Genomic DNA, 5,542 nt, shown 5'->3' with positions numbered 1-5,542 from the left:
TCAACGGACCTTCCCACTGTCCGCCCCTCGCCCACTCCGATTCCCGTGGCGGGCAGGGCGGTAAAATTCTGGCGTACGTTTGATTGGATTTATTATTGTCACATGTATTAGTGTACAGTGAAAAGTATTATTTCTTGCGCTCTATACAGACAAAGCATACCATTCATAGAGAAGGAAAGGAGAGGGTGCAAAATGTAGTGTTACAGTCATAGCTCGGGTGTAGAGAAATATCAACTTAATGCGAGGTAGGTCCATTCAAAGGTCTGATGGCAGCAGGGAAGAAGCTGTCCTTGTGTCAAGAAACTACAAAGGGTTGTGAATGTAGTCCAGTCCATCACTCAAACCAGCCTCCCATCCACTGACTCCATCTACACTTCCCGATGCCTCGGAAAAGCAGCCAGCATAATCAATGATCCCCACGCTCCCCGGACATTCTCTCTTCCACCTTCTTCCATCGGGAAAAAGATACAAAAGTCTGAGGTCACGTACCAACCGACTCAAGAACAGCTTCTTCCCTGCTGCTGTCAGACTTTTGAATGGACCTACCTTATATTGAGTTGATCTTTCTCTTCACCCTGGCTATGACTGTAACACTACATTCTGCATTCTCTCTTTTCCTTCTCTATGAACGGTATGCTTTGTCTGCGTGGCGCGTAAGAAACAATACCTCGCTCTCTCTCATTCCCTCTCTCTCTCTCTGTGATTTAAACCTCTCTCTCGCTCATTTCCTCTCTCTCTCTCATTCCCTCTCTCTCTCTCATTCTCTCTCTCTCTGTGAATTAAACCTTTCTCTCTCATTCGCTCTCTCTCTCGCTGTCTCATTTCCTCTGATTTAAACCTCTCTCATTCCCTCTCTCTCTCTGTGATTTAAACCTCTCTTGCTCATTCCCCCTCTCTCTCTCATTCCCTCCCTCTCTCTCTCTCATTCCCTCTCTCTCTCATTCCCTCTCTCTCCCTCATTCCCTCTCTCCAGATTTTCTGTGTGTGTGTGTGTATGTTATTTAAACCTCTCTCATTCCCTCTCTCTGTGATTTAAACTCTCTCATTCCCTCTCTCTCTCATTCTCTCTCTGTGATTTAAACCACTCTCTCTCATTCCCCCTCTCTGTGTGATTTAAACCACTCTCTCTCATTCCCCCTCTGTGTGATTTAAGCCTCTCTCTCTCATCCCCTCTCTCCAGGTTTTCTGTCTGTGTGTGTGTATGTTATTTAAACCTCCCTCTCTCATTCCCTCTCTCTCATTCCCTCTCTCTCTCATAGAGTCATAGAGGTTTACAGCATGGAAACAGGCCCTTTGGCCAACTTGTCCATGCTGCACTTTTCTTTAAACCCCTAAGCTAATCCCAATTGCCCGCATATTTCCCATATCCCTCTGTACCCATCGTACCCGCGTAACTGTCTAAATGTTTTCTAAAGGACAAAATTGTACCCGCCTCTACTACTACCTCTGGCAGCTTGTTCCAGACACTCACCACCCTCTGTGTGAAAAAATTGCCCCTCTGGACACTTTTGGATCTCTCCCCTCTCACCTTAAACCTATGCCCTCTAGTTTTAGACTCCCCTACCTTTGGGAAAAGATATTGACTATCTAGCTGATCTATGCCCCTCATTATTTTATAGACCTCTATAAGATCACCCCTCAGCCTCCTACGCTCCAGAGAAAAAAGTCCCAGTCTATCCAGCCTCTCCTTATAACTCAATCCATCGAGTCCCGGTAGCATCCTAGTAAATCTTTTCTGCACTCTTTCTAGTTTATTAATATCCTTTCTATAATAGGGTAATCAGAACTGTACACAGTATTCCAAGTGTGGCCTTACCAATGTCTTGTACAACTTCAACAAGACGTCCCAACTCCTGTATTCAATGTTCTGACCAATGAAACCAAGCATGCTGAATGCCTTCTTCACCACTCTGTCCACCTGTGACTCCACTTTCAAGGAGCTATGAACCTGTACCCCTAGATCACTTTGTTCTGTAACTCTCCCCAATGCCCTACCATTACCACTCTCTCTCTCTGTGATTTAAACATCTCTCTCTCATTCCCTCCCTCTCTCATTTGCTCTCTGTGATTTAAACCTCTCTCTCATTCCCTCTCTCTCTCTCGTTTCCCCTCCCTCTCTCTCGTTTCCCCTCCCTCTCTCATTCTCTCTCTCTCATTCCCTCTCTCTCTGATTTAAACCTCTCTCTCTCATTCCCCCTCTCTCTCTCTCATTCCTTCTCTCTCTCTCATTCCCTCTCTCTCTCTCATTATCTCTCTCTCTCCCTCTCTCTCTTTCGCTCATTCCCCCTCTCTCTCTCTCATTCCCCCCTCTCTCTCTCTCTCTCTTATTCCCCCACTCTCTCTCACACATTCCCTCTCTCTCTCTCATTCCCCTCTCTCTCTTTCTCTCATTCCCTCGCTCTCTCACATTCCCTCTCTCTCATTCCCTCTCTCTCTCTCACATTCCCTCTCTCTCTCTCTCTCATTCCCTCTCTCTCTCTCACATTCCCTCTCTCTCTCTCATTCCTCCTCTCTCTCTCTCGTTCCCTCTCTCTCTCTCATTCCTCCTCTCTCTCTCACATTCCCTCTCTCTCTCACATTCCCTCGCTCTCTCTCATTCCCCTCTCTCTCTCACATTCCTTCTCTCTCATTCCCTCTCTCATTCCCCTGCTCTCTCACATTCCCTATCTCTCTCATTCTCTCTCATTCCCCCTCTCTCTCTCACATTCCCTCTCTCTCATTCCCCCTCTCTCTCACATTCCCTCTCTCTCACATTCCCTCTCTCTCTCATTCTCTCTCTCTCATTCCTCCTCTCTCTCTCACATTCCCTCTCTCGTTCCCTCTCTCTCTCTCTCATTCCCCCTCTCTCTCTCATTCCCTCTCTCTCCCATTCCCTCTCTTTCTCTCGTTCCCTCTCTCTCTTTCTCTCATTCCCCCCCTCTCTCTCACATTCCCTCTCTCTCTCTCACATTCCCTCTCTCTCTCTCACATTCCCTCTCTCTCTCACATTCCCCCTCTCTCTCTCATTCCCCCTCTCTCTCATTCCCCCTCTCTCTCTCTCTCACATTCCCTCTCTCTCATTCCTCCTCTCTCTCTCGTTCCCTCTCTCACATTCCCTCTCTCTCTCACATTCCCCTTCTCTCTCACATTCCCTCTCTCACATTCCCCCACCTCTCTCTCTCACATTCCCTCTCTCTCATTCCTCCTCTCTCTCTCGTTCCCTCTCTCTCTCTCACATTCCCTCTCTCTCTCTCACATTCTCCTTCTCTCTCACATTCCCTCTCTCACATTCCCCCCCTCTCTCTCACATTCTCTCTCTCTCTCATTCCCTCTCTCTCATTCCCTCTTTCTCTCTCTCATTCCCTCTCTCTCTCTCACATTCCCTCTCTCTCTCATTCCCTCTCTTTCTCTCGCTCTCTCATTCCCCCCCCCTCTCTCTCATTCCCTCTTTCTCTCTCTCTCTCTCTCACATTCCCTCCCTCTCTCCCATTCCCTCTCTTTCTCTCTCTCTCATATTCCCTCTGTCTCTCCCCCTCTCTCTCTCACATTCTCTCTCTCTCTCATTCCTTCTCTGCAGGTTTTCTCTGTGTGTGTGTATTATTTAAATCTCTGTGTATTGAGTGTGAAGATGTGGAGATGCCGGCGTTGGACTGGGGTAAACACAGGAAGAAGTTTAACAACACCAGGTTAAAGTCCAACAGGTTTATTTGGTAGCAAAAGCCTCACATTCCCTCTCACATTAGAGATTCACCTCTGACATTGAGAGGGACAGAGACAGGGGTATATATAACCCAGAAAAAGGGAGGGAGATATAAAACCCAAAGAGACCTGCCTCTGACACAAAATCCAGTCCAACGCCGGCATCTCCACATCTTCACACTCAATACACAGAGATTTAAATAATACACACACACAGAGAAAACCTGCAGAGAGGGAATGAGAGAGAGAGAGAATGTGAGAGAGAGAGGGGGAGAGACAGAGGGAATATGAGAGAGCGAGAGAAAGAGAGGGAATGAGAGAGAGAGGGAATGTGAGAGAGAGAGAGGGAATGAGAGAGAGAAAGAGGGAATGAGAGAGAGGGAATGAGAGAGAGAGAGAATGTGAGAGAGGGGGGGGAATGTGAGAGAGGGAAAGGGAGAGAGAGGAATGAGAGAGAGGGAATGTGAGAGAGAGAGGTGGGGGAATGTGAGAGAGAGAGAGGGAACGAGAGAGAGAGGAGGAATGAGAGAGAGGGAATGTGAGAGAGAAGGGGAATGTGAGAGAGAGAGAGGGAATGTGAGAGAGAGAGGTGGGGGAATGTGAGAGAGAGAGAGGGAACGAGAGAGAGAGGAGGAATGAGAGAGAGGGAATGTGAGAGAGAGAGAGGGAACGAGAGAGAGAGGAGGAATGAGAGAGAGGGAATGTGAGAGAGAGAGGTGGGGGAATGTGAGAGAGGGAAAGGGAGAGAGAGGAGGAATGAGAGAGAGGGAATGTGAGAGAGAGAGGTGGGGGAATGTGAGAGAGAGAGAGGGAACGAGAGAGAGAGGAGGAATGAGAGAGAGGGAATGTGAGAGAGAGAGAGGAGGAATGAGAGAGAGGGAATGTGAGAGAGAAGGGGAATGTGAGAGAGAGAGAGGGAATGTGAGAGAGAGAGGTGGGGGAATGTGAGAGAGAGAGAGGGAACGAGAGAGAGAGGAGGAATGAGAGAGAGGGAATGTGAGAGAGAGAGAGGGAACGAGAGAGAGAGGAGGAATGAGAGAGAGGGAATGTGAGAGAGAGAGTGGGGGAATGTGAGAGAGGGAATGTGAGAGAGAAGGGGAATGTGAGAGAGAGAGAGGAATGTGGCTTTTGCTACCAAATAAACCTGTTGGACTTTAACCTGGTGTTGTTAAACTTCTTCCTGTATTGAGTGTGAAGGCAGGTCTCTCTGGGTCTCTCTCACTTACCGGCCAGTTCCTCTCTCCAGGGTGTGTGAGTGTGTGTGTGTGAGTGTGAGTGTGAGTGTGTGTGTGTGTGAGTGTGAGTGTGTGTGTGTGAGTGTGTGTGAGTGAGTGTGTGTGAGTGTGTGTGTGTGTGAAGAGGCGGGAGTGTGTGTTATCAATCTCTCTCTGAGTTGTTATAGCTGCTCCTCTCTCTGGATTTTGTGTCAGAGGCGGGTCTCTTTGGGTTTTATATCTCCCTCCCTTTTCCTGGGTTATATACCCCTGTCTCTGTCCCTCTCAATGTCAGAGGTGAATCTCTAATCTCTCCCTATCCCCCTCTCTCAGTCAGAGGCCGGTCTCTGGGTTATATCCCTCCCCCTGTCTCTCTCCCTGTCAGAGGTGGGTCTGTGTGTTATATCCACCCCCTCTGGGGCTATATATATCCCTCCCCCGCTCTCTGAGTTATATATACCGAGTAAGAAGTCTCACAAACATCAGGTTAAAGTCCAACAGGTTTATTTGGTAGCAAAAGCCACACAAGCTTTCGGAGCGCTGCCCCTTCATCAGGTGAGCGGGAATTCTGTTCACAAACAGGGCATATAAAGACACAAACTCAATTTACAAAATAATGATTGGAATGCGAGTCTTTACAGCTAATCAAG

This window comes from Mustelus asterias, chromosome 22 (assembly GCF_964213995.1).
Source record: "Mustelus asterias chromosome 22, sMusAst1.hap1.1, whole genome shotgun sequence".
Classification (NCBI taxonomy): Eukaryota; Metazoa; Chordata; class Chondrichthyes; order Carcharhiniformes; family Triakidae; genus Mustelus; species Mustelus asterias.
Note: the sequence above shows the minus strand (reverse complement) of the source record.